Consider the following 12154-nt stretch of genomic DNA (forward strand, 5'->3'; position numbering starts at 1 on the left):
TGAGCACAACATTAAGTCATCAAAGGTGTTGTGCCTGCCAAATTGCTCACTGAGAATGGAATTCCTTTGAGCCATGCTCCTCTGGAGCCATTGCCTCCTCAAAGCACCACGCTGATACCACACCAGGTAACCAAACAGAAGAACTAGTTCCCAAGGACTTGCAGGCTATGAGAGCTGGCATCTGACTCTGCTTTTATACACCTGTGTAAATGAGTGGTAATGCCTGACTGTGACTGATCTTAGATCTGGGCTTCTGAAAGGAGACATTCCACCTCAGCTTCTAAGAGAACAGGCACAAGCCCTTGAGCTAGAAAAGTGCAAACCATTTGATGAATTCTCCCATACAGAAGTTTCAGAAGACATTAATACAGTCCTGAAATTTCACTTTGGGGCTGGCCAGAACCTGTGAGTTCAAGGGATGTACCTGGAAATAAGTAACAAGAGAGAGGGGGAGTGAATCCACAGCAAATGCTGTCAGCTGTGCCAAGACGGCTGCTTCACCTGCCGCATCCTGCCTGCCCTTTTCTTCTTGCAGGATCCCAGGCTGGAGCTGGCAGAGGCAAGTGAAACTATCTGTTTGAGCCATACTGTGGGCAAGAAGCTTTCGTCAAGGGTGTTACCCTACTCAGGGAATCTGGCAGTTCGTAAATCACAAGCCTAATGTTCATTGTAAATTCAGGCAGAATCAGACAGGCAGAAAACTCCAGTGGCTGAACATTTCACGCGTTATAAATAGGAATAGTTGCCTTGTATAACATGCAATAACCAAGACACAACAGGATGTCCCTTACATTGTGGCTACAAAGACTCCCTCCATGCACCTGGAGGAAGCACATACTGTAATAATATCATATATTTTATGATCAATGCTCAGGCTTCAATGACAAATTCAGCTCCTTTTTCTTGGCTGCTCTCGGGTGAAATTGGCTTTGTTGCTCCCTTCCTGCACCAGAGAGGCAACAAAGCTTTATGTATTGTTTAGCTTTTATCAGTGTGGAAGAGAAATAAGCATTTCAATTTAACAATTCCCTGGCTCTAGTTCTTATAAAAATGCCCCTGATCCTGCTTGCAGATTGAGACTTAATGATGTACTTAGAGCAATGGCACCACCCAAATCTGACTCAAGCCTTCTCCAGGGTCAAGAGAGAACCCTATGTGCTGGGCTTGGAGCAGGCTGTCAGCAGAATATATGAAGGGGGTTGCAGCGACTCTGGGCTCCAGGATTGTTTCCCCAACTTCTGCTGAATTTAGCCCAATCCCTCCTCCCAGCCATGGCTGTCCAGGATTCTGGCACAAATAGGGAAAACACTGAGACACACTAGAAGGGAAAGCCACTCCCCACAATGACCTGGACAGACTGGAGGAATGGGGTAGCAGAAGCCTTAGGAAGTTCAGTGGAGAGAAGTGTAAGGTCTTGTACTTGGGAACACATAACCCAGGATCACAGTTTCAGACTGGGATCCTCCTGGCTGGAGAGCAGCCCTGTGGAAAGGGATCTGGGGGTCTTAGTGGATAACAAGTTCAACATGAGTGAATAGAGCACTGCAGCAGCAAAGAAGGCCAACAAGATGCTGGGCTGCATCAACAAGGGTATCACCAGCAGAGATAAAGAAGTCATCATCCCCCTCTACTTGGCACTTGTCAGACCACACCTGGAGTATTGTGCTCAGTTTTGGTCCCTGCTCTACAAAAAGGATGCAGACAGTCTGGAGAGGGTCCAGAGAAGGGCCACAAGGATGATCAGAGGACCGAAGAACCTGCCATATGAGGAAAGGCTGAGAAAACTGGGTTTGTTCAGCCTCGAGAAGGTTTAGGAGGGACTTCATTATCACGGTCCAGTACTTAAAGAGTGGCTACAAATACCATGGAGACTCCCTTTTTACAAGGAGTCACATGGAAAAGGCAAGGGGCAATGGACACAAGTTGTTCCTGTGGAGATTCTGATTGGACACAAGAGGTACATTTTTCACTATGAGGACAATCAAACATTGGAATAGTTCTCCCAAGGGAAGCGGTAGATTCCCCTACATTGGACAGTTTAAAATCTCAGCTTGACAGGGTGCTGAGCCATCTCATATTAACTATTGAAGTACCTAGAAAGGTTGGACCAGGTGATCTGTGAGTTCCCTTCCAACCTGGCATTTTATGATTCTATGAAAATGCCATTCCTGATAGGAAAATATCATTCCTCCTCATTCGCCATGGGAAAATCGCCTTCTCAACGTGTTTCTAGGGATTCTTAATATTTTCTCCTTACATTTTTTTATGTCCTAGATATCCAATCTTTGCTTGTCCATGAACAACACTGAACAAAAGCATGTTTAAGGTAATGAATAACATGCTTTGCTCTATTTTCTTCAGCCTGTAAATTTCTAATTTCCCTTGGATGACTGCAGCATTGGAGGGTCTCATGTTTTCTGCAGCCGTTGGTGTGGTAACCCACATTCCCTGCAAGCCCCTGAGGTCTTCACAAACTACCCCTTAGTGTCTTTAATCCATGACCTAAGAACAAAGTTCACCCAAGTCGTTAGCAAGCATGACATCAACTCAGCAAAAAACAGATGAGCACCCTTCAGACAGGCAAAGTGGAGGTAGAATATCCAGAGGACATGGAACCATGACTCTATGCTGAGGAATCTGATATCATTGTCCATCAGTGGCTCTACTGGTTTACATCAGTTGCCAGCTTGACTCCTTATATTAAGAACTGACATGGTGTATGAAGGACCTCAAAGTCACAGCAAGCAGGGAGGTACCCAACTAGACCAGAAGGACCACAGAGTTCAAATGCTCCCGCAGTAACATGTGGTACATGACTTCACATGATCCCTCAGGATCTGGGGCTCCCCAGATCTAGTAGCTGGCAGATGTGGTGAAGTTTCTTGCCTGGAGCCACTTAGGCTGCATGGCTGCAGCTGCAGCATGGAAAGTGCATGGGACTCTGCACCCTCCTACAAGTTATTAATGGGAGAGGTGGAGATTGAGCGTCAGTAAATCTGTCTCAACGAGCATTTTTTAAGGCCTAAGGAGATGAAGTCATTCCATGAAATCCTGCACTCTTTAAATCTAAAAGGACATTTGTTATATGCTTAGGAATTATTATAAAACGCCTGTGTTTGGCCCCAAACCCAGCCTTAGAAAACTCTTGTATTCCTTCCCTAAAGGATAATAACTAGGTAGAGATGGAAAGTCAGGGACAATGTGGTTTCCCATTCTGAAAATAGGTGTCCTCTGCCATGAGACTAGCAGTGTGTATTCATATTTAACAACAAAATCTGTTTTTTGATGTGTTGGGAACCCAAAATCCAGCATTCAGCCTTCAACTGGTTTGGCTTTCTTCCACAGCAGTCCTTGAAACAGCTTTCTGAAAAAGGGAAATGGACATTTTCTCAGAAATAATCAAAGAAACTTGGATTTCACAGAGACACTGTGACTTTGACTGTCATCCATGTATAATGAGACAAGCAATAGTAACAGCATGTCTTCTGCTTCTTGCACTTTCAGTGTCTCTGCACATTCACCTAAATACACTTTAAATCATCCTGTGTATATTGGCTCAGACAAAATCTATGGAAAAAGTACCTGACTGAAAAACTGAAATGTTGTATAATCCTAATAACTCCTTGGTAACCTTACATGTTTCTTATCACAATCCTGTCCCTCATTTCATTTTGCTACTAAATCTCTTGTGCTTTCTCAGGCTACATATCCTTGTAGGTTGGAGGTCAGGTTGCACCCAGAGTGGCAGATTTTTCTCTGATAGCATGTCCAATATGCAGGAGATTGCCTGCCTTCAGCAAGTTTTTAAAATGAGATTATTGATTGCACTTTGTGAGCAATTCAAAGTAGATCACCTGACTGAAAGTGTTGGGATTACATTTGAGGGGGTAAGGACAAAAGGTGAAAGTTTTTCTGTGGAGTGATGAAGCAAAGACAGACTCTTCTAGTTTGGAAACTCCCAGCTCTGCCTTGAACATTATTGGAAAAAACAGAGAACAACAGAAAACCCAGTTCTTTTAAAAGCTTGTTGAGTTGTGGTTGCTTAAATTTGTTAAGATTTTCCTTAAGACACTAACTTATCTACATTGATTATCTGATCTAGGCATTGAGACCTTTAATTGCAAAAGGATCTTCAGCTCTGAGTCTGTGGAGCACATGGAAGGAAGGCCAAATGGTCTGAAACACAGGACAGCCCCCAGAGGAGATTCTTCTGTGAGGTTTAACATATAAACTGTTATAGTATCTCATAACATCACTGTTCCTAAATCTTGCCCTGGGTAAACTACTGGAGAAATACCCGTAAAAGAAGAAATATTTATAGGCTAAGGGTAGTATTGCAAAAAGCAACTCATTATGGAGAAACAAATACTGTCTTTTCACAGGGGATAACAGATACACTGTTTCAATAATCATTGTTACATTATGGATCATTTGTACTCATTAAGCCAGTGGCATCAGTACATTCACCTCTGGGGTAAAGGGCTCTGTCAGTCATAACAAAGATGCTCTGACCTCTTGTTTCTGGAGGGACTAATGGAACTCCAGGCTCCACAGAATTGGGCTACAGCACCAGTTTACATCAAAGGCATGAGTCTTGCCAGACTGAAGGCAGTGCCTTTCAATGCCTGTTTCTGTTTAGGGAAGGCACATGGTTCTCTCCAGGCTCTGGAGAAAGGAGACTAAACTCAGCCAGGGCAGCAGCTGCCCCAAGTGCAGCCTCATGTTATTAAGTCAAAATAACCACATTCCCAGCCAAACCCTTCCATAGGTATAATCCAACAGATCAGTGGCTAAGCCACTTCAGCCTCCTGGGATTCAAAGCACATGTCCCAGGCTGCAGCAAGGGAGCCCAGAGCATAAAGAAGGAGAGGGAAGTAGACTTGTTGCTCTTTCAGCTACTTTGGCTCTTGAGATCCTGGCTCTGTTCCCCAGTATAATTTCCATTACCTTGAAGAACTATCCAAACAACTCCAGTAGCATGATCAAAAGAATATGAAAAAGATCCAGAGGTGATTCAGTACATTGGTGCCACAGAAGGACAAATGTATTGATGTATCTCAGTCATTCCTATTCTCCTCTGCCTCCCACACAGCCAGCAGTGCCTCCGGAGAGGCTTTGAGCACCAGCTCCCCCTCAGTAACAGAGAAAGCACAACTCACCCTGGCATATTTTCTACAGTTGCTATATTTGGCCACTACAGCCCTCTTTGGAGAGGGCAAACCCAGAAGCATTTCCCTGTTTCACATTGCTATGCAATAGAAATAACACCCTCTGGAACCACAGGAGTTAATTTTCACACACAGTTATTTGGCTTTGTATATTTTTGTTCTTCAGAAACTTTTATCTGTGGAATGTAAGACAAAAGCATAGGAAAAAATCTGTTACTGACTACCTTTTTTTTTGATGATACTTTGGCTTTGCTGCTAATATAATTTACAAACTGATCACAGAATCACAGAACCACAGAATCCTAGGGGCTGGAAGGGACCTCGAAAGATCATCTGGTCCAATCGCCCTGCCAGAGCAGGGTCACCCAGTGCACATCACACAGGAACATGTCCAGGCAGGTTTTGAATGTCTCCAGTGAAGGAGACTCCATAGCCTCTCTGGGCAGCCTGTTCCAGTGCTCTGTCATGTCTGATCATGATAATCAATTAATTTACTGGTTCCTTGAATCATGTTGCACATTGAGCCTCATTACAAGCATCCAGAAAACATTTCTATTCAGATCATCCTTGTTGGTCTTAATGTCCAAGGATCAATTTGTCTTACAAGATGAAAAAGAGGTCAGAAATTCAATGGAATGTGACAACACTCTGTTATTCCACTTATTGTTATGGCAACATACACTGGCACCACAAGTGTTAAGACTTGCATAAACATTCCAATTTTAAATCTTATTTTTAGAGATCTGCAGCTCAGTCATAGAGATTTGCTGTAGGCAGAACTTGTCATACTAATTTTCTTTAACATGTTTTAACATCTTCCAAAACAAACAAACAAAGACTTCAGCACTTTTAAAAACACAGTTCTCTGTATCTTGATCAAAACACAAGACTTGACTCACCAGCAGTCCTAGTTGCTAATATAAAGTATAATAACATTAAGTGAATTGAGTTACTCCAAAAGAAAACTAGAGTAACACACTGGTAGATCAGGCTCGAAGGCTCTTTGTTTATTAGATACTCTGTTAGAGCCTTTACCAACTTCTGCTTTAACATCAGTTTGAAGCCAGCTGAATTCTGCTCCTCATAATAACCTGTCTGAAAAGTATAGAAATTCTATGTTACAAAAATTTGTTTCCAGATGATCGTATATCATTAACTGAGGCATCCATCAACCCTTCAAACTTGTCTCAGCTAAGTTAGATGGTTGCATCTCACATCTCCTGTTCTCATTTATTCAAAATGAAAAATCACCTTATTGGGACGACACCTTGTGTAGAACACAAACCAGGACTGACTTCAAATAATCCAAACACTGATCTTGCTTGCTAGCTAAAGCAGGTCAAGGTGTTTCTCATTTTGTTGAAGATGTTAATAAACTTTCATTTAAACATTAAAGGCAACAAAAGCAATGAACAATGAAAACTGTGGAAAACAGACTATACTACAGAATTCTACACCTGAGCTCCTTTTTTGTTGTTCCTGTGATGTTGAAGACAAAGAAAGAAGGCCTGTCAGTGGGTGACTCACTTCAGAAAAGTTCCATGGCATCACTTAGCTGAACCACCCTCTGCAAACCCTTGTTTTCCTTCTCTATTAAGAAAATATATATGATTAGTTCAGACATAGGAGGCTTCATCAGAGCAGCTCTTCCTTGGGAATCTGTTGTAGAAAGTCAAGTGAGGGGATTGTACCCAGCATCCTTCTTGGACTTGCAGCAAATAGCAAAAGAGTGTTTGAAAACAGTCTTAAACTAAACTGACTTTCCTTTCAGCAACCACACTCCTCTGGGGAGTTGCAGCTAGTGCAGATCTCACAGAGGTGTACGTGTGTGGTTTTTACTTCAACTTTTGCCCAACACCAACACTTTTGGCTGTGTCTATCAGGACCATGTGTGCATCTACGGATGTCTTGACCCTTTCTGCCACCTCCATGGTTGTCATGAATAACAAAGCATCTCCTGTCCTCAAACCATAGCCAGGCAAAGTATCAGATGTAACAAAAAGAAAAAAAACATTGCTACATCTCCAAAGACCATTGGGGTTGCTGGGCAATGAAAGAAAAGTGGCAGAAACTACAGTTATGCTGCATGTCCCTGAATGTACAGGGTAACTAACTGTACTAGAAAGGCTTCCATTGGGATATTGTGTTCAGTTTTGGACTCCCGGTATGACATGGATTGTAACAAACAACAGAGACCAGCAGAGTGCTGCTAACATTGTCAGGAGCCTTAGGCATGTGGCCAAACAGGGATAGCTGAGAGAACTGGGCTTGTTTAATTGGATAGAGACAAGACTAAGGGATGATTTAATAGTAATCTGTAACTATTTGTAGGGTATTTACACAAGAAACAGCCAAAATTTTGATACTGCTAGATGATAACAAGGGGCAACAACCACAGTCTGTGGCTTGAGAGGACATTCAGAAAAAATACCTTTACTAGGGTATAATACATGGTACCTAGGGAGGCTGTGGAACCACCATCCTTGGAGGTTTATAAGACTTGGCTAGACAAAGCCATACTTAACCTGTTATAGTGGCAGTGCTAGTTCAGGAGGCTGGGCAGGATGACCTCCAGACATTCCTTCCAGCCAGCATTTCTGTCACAAACTATAAGTCCTGTTAATTGACAGTAACTGAAACAGCTTCAAAAGGGAATATGGTTGCTCATAGGGGAGGAAAAAATGTCTATGCATGTATGAAAAATGGACTCTAGACCATGCAAATCCAGGCAAAATTATAAACATGCACTCGAAGATGAAAGAGTGCCTTAACTTTTCTGGCAATGTTGCCTGAGCAAGTTTAAGGTCATCAGATAATTTAAAGAGAACAAAAAGCAGCCTCACCGAAGACTGGAGCTCTCCATATTTCCTTCTTGGAGTCAGAGTTTAAAGCCCCAGAAAGAAAAGGTTCATAGAGGAAGGTTTTTTTAGATAATATAATACCTTATACATATTGGGGATTAAATATACTTTCAAGGGATAGCTCTTCAACTGTACAGTTAACTGCCTTGGAAGTCAGAAAATATACTCCATGCACATTTAATTTAACTCCTATAGTTACTTTCAAAATAACCTAGGAACCCTGAACCTATTTGTTTGCCAGCAGGTGAAGTTCATACAGTCAAGTTTTTAATTGTCTCAAGGCTTCTCGGATAGTATGTTTAAAAATAAAAGCACCTTAAAAAAAGAATTCTATTTAGCCAGTGAAGATGAGCTGGCTGATGAATAGTTCTTCCTCAAAATATCTGAAGTTTCTTGCTCTGCTTCTCCCTGCAGATGACTTTAATAAGACTAAGCTGTTTACATTTTTCGAAACCCACTTTATTTCCTGTGATTCCAGCTGCAATCCACAGTTTGTGCTCAGTACTGGTACCACCAGATTTTCCAGTTATCATTATGTGACCACAAGCAAACGTTTCAGAAACACTTAGGTAAGTGGGAAGGCTAGATAGTATCTCTTGTATTTGTTTCTTCTCTGTTTACTGCATGTGTGTCATGTGTTATGGACAGTTTAAAGGCCACAGGGGGACAGCAGAAAGGCTGCTTCACTCTGGCACACAAGCAAACAGCTTTCCATGAGAATGGGGCAGGTGAAAGGCACTGAAGGAAGGGAGGGGAATAGGGAGCAGGGATCCTGCAGACTGGCTGGGGACTCCAAAAGGAACAGATTTGCCTGTAACACAAGGACCCACAAATAACTTGCAGGCTGCCAGGAGAAATGATAATTTCGTAGTGTGTCAAACAGGAGAGTGCAATCTGAGAAGCTGCTCAAAGCCACACGAGATGAACAAGAGGAAAAAGGCAGCCCTCATGGGTGAGGGGCATAGATTTGGTTGTGAATCCTAAGAAAAAAATTCCTTTTCATCAGAAGACCAGAGTACCTCTGTCAGCTGTTATCTGGCTTCTCATCTGTACTCTTATCAAATCAAGCTTTAGAGACTGGATGCCCATTTGATATCTCAGGCCTAGTCCCTTCAAGGAAAAGGTGCAGGTGTATCTGCACCTCTGATGCCTCTGACAGTCCCAGTTCCCAGTCAGCAAAGCTCAGATACCTCATGCTCATTCCGAACACTAAGGAAGTGGCTCATGCCATTAACAGTAAGTGAGCATTTCCACATCACTTCAGAAAATGCAGCTTGGGTTTTTCTGAGAACTTTCCTAGAGATGAAAAATAGTGATTTTTATGGAAGGAATTTGTAACATTTCTTCTAAAACATACGGACCAGTCATTATTACCATATTGTCAGCCATTCACTGCAGTGGGGCTTGCCATCTGCATGGCTTGACACAGAACCTGTGGCTCACTCAGGAATTACACATTGGCCTGTTAAATATGCAGTAGTTAGAGAGAAATAGTTCTTTCTCTCTTTTTCTCTTTAAGAGGATTATTAAAGCATCTCTCCAAAGTTTAAAAAAAAAAACCCAAACAACATTTGAAAAGGATGCTCATCAGTGCCAGTCTGAAGACTGATTTCACTTTTTCTTCTTAGGTTTCTTTCAGTCTCTTCTAGTTCATGTTTGCTTTGTAAAAATGAAACAAATAAAAAAAAATATTTAAAAAGTAACAAAACATAACCAAAAAGCCAGCAGCTGAAGAACTCTGGGTTGCTCTATAATAATAAATTAGGACAGACTGGGAAGGAAGGTATTGACATACAGTCTTAGCAAGATTCAAGAGGATTTTACACATGAACCGTAATAAGGCTATTTACAGATGATGAAACTCTCCTGTCAGCATCCCTTTAAATTCTCTCTGTATAAATATCAACAAGCTTGCTGGACGATTGGCGAGACATTAGGAGGCTTACTGCTTGCTGTGCTGTGAAGCTATCTAGTTTTAAAGAGCAAATGACTCATTTAATAGATATGGGTCTGTTGAAAGAATATTCTTCAGAGCGTAGTAAGAGGTTTAAACCACATTAACATTAGAAATCAATGAGCCAAAAAAACTGTGGGCTACTGAGGTCATGGTTAATAAAGACAGACTGATTTTATTTTCATATCCTGTTTTTGGCCTAATCACTTGACCTCATTTTTTTAACATGGTCTGGATATAATCCACCATTCCACAGAAAGAGACGGATTCTTTCCCCCAGTTTTACTCTCTTCAGTATTTTCAATGAGCTTGAACCTCATTTACACCAGAGGAATGGAATACATGTGCAGATATTTTCAAAGACATTAGCCAGCCAGCCCACAAAGCACAGTCCAACAGTGCCATTGGGAGCTTTTCTGGCTAAAGGATATTCAGCTATGGAACACTAAAATACACAGGAATGAGCCCATTGCTTGCTTTCTCCTTTGAATGGCAGTTCACTCATTCCTCATTGTCCAAGCCAATGTGGTTGGACTGGAATTGACAGGACAGCGTTTCCCTCATTGGAAATGAGATTGATTGTGATCTGTATGGAGACTGAAAGCATGTTGATCAAATATTTATATTAATTAGTGCTTATGTTTAAGATCCCCAACTCATACACAAGGATTTCAACAAACAGGTGTTGAATTATTCAAGTCCTGAAGTTCCCTTTTAAGTTTAGTGACAGAAGGAAACTCATCACAGCATTGATGAGAACACAGATACCTCCAGTTTCCACAAAGAATCTTTAGAAAGTATGTGCTAAGTTTTGCCTGAGCTGAAAGAAAGATTACAGTGGTTAGTGGTAAAGAGAACCTCAGATGGCTTGACTAGTGTTCACTACTGGACAACCTTGGGGTCACTTCTTCATTCTATTAGTAACAGCTTCAGTCAAACAGTCACATTCTCTCATCAGTTTCAAAATAGGACACAAAGATGAAAAGGAGTGAGCTTCTAAAACTTAAACTTGGGTTCAGTATAACCAAGCTCCACTGCTTAAATATTAAGTCACATCTACCGAAGTACTGACCAGACTTCTGGTCAGGGTTAACTCATGAGAAAGGCTTTTCCTGAGGTATTCTCACAATTCCTTTCTGGGTTCCAAACAAGGGATTTACAAAAGATAAAACAACTTTAATGAAGAATTCCTATTTTATTAATGTTCCAGTCTCTGGACATAGTTGTCTGCCATCAGTTAAAGCACAACTCATATATATTGCCCATGATTACTACCGGTGCACTTCGCACATCCTACTTTCTGGCAGGGCATGTTTTTATCTCCTTACTCTCTATCATCTCTCCTCAGTTTTATTGCAAACACTTTCAGCTGATGTCTGGACACAAGGACACCAGAACTGATACCACCAGCACACTGAATAATCTTGGGGTTTCTTTTATTATATTGGTCAGAAAATACTCATCTTCTGTTTTGCAGCTTTTAAGATTCAATGATTTGCTCTTGCATAGGAGAAAGAAAAAAAAAGGAAAAAAGAAAAAAAGAGCAGAGAAAAAAATTTTTATAGCCTTTTTGCAAAATATTTGTATTACTCACCTACCAGCCTAAGTTTTTTCCAATGTGGACAAGGTCAATCGGACCATTATCAGATGAATTCTGTGATGTTATATAGCAAAGAAGCCTTTAAATGCTTAGTGGAGGAAAGAGGCTCACATGTGCAAGAAAAGGAACAAAACCACTTCCATATTACTGTTTTAATTCAGATCACAAGCACATCTTTGAAGTTAATTTCTGCTCACTCTGCTTTGGTTCATATGTGTTGTTTTTAATGCACAGAGCTTCCAGACAAAGCCAAGTCAGAGCCCACCTACCACACAATTTCAGCCACTAAGAAGTGTCCAGCAATGGAACTGGATAAGAAAGAGCCCAAATGAGCACCCACTTCCAAAACATTGGTTAGCAACAACCTAAATTTTCTTAGTGCCCCACACTAGTTTCTTACATAGACTTAGCCTTAGCTTTCATATAACTAAACCAGGCATTTTTGTTAGCAAAACGTCTCCAAGAGTATTTTTCTTTAAAATCAGTTAATTAAAATGTCTAATTAAACAGCTTTTACACATGCCAAAATGGCATTATGGTCTCTGATATATATTGTATTCACATATTATTA

The sequence above is a fragment of the Chaetura pelagica genome, unplaced genomic scaffold (assembly GCF_000747805.2).
Source record: "Chaetura pelagica isolate M959 unplaced genomic scaffold, ChaPel_1.0 scaffold9, whole genome shotgun sequence".
Lineage (NCBI taxonomy): Eukaryota > Metazoa > Chordata > Aves > Apodiformes > Apodidae > Chaetura > Chaetura pelagica.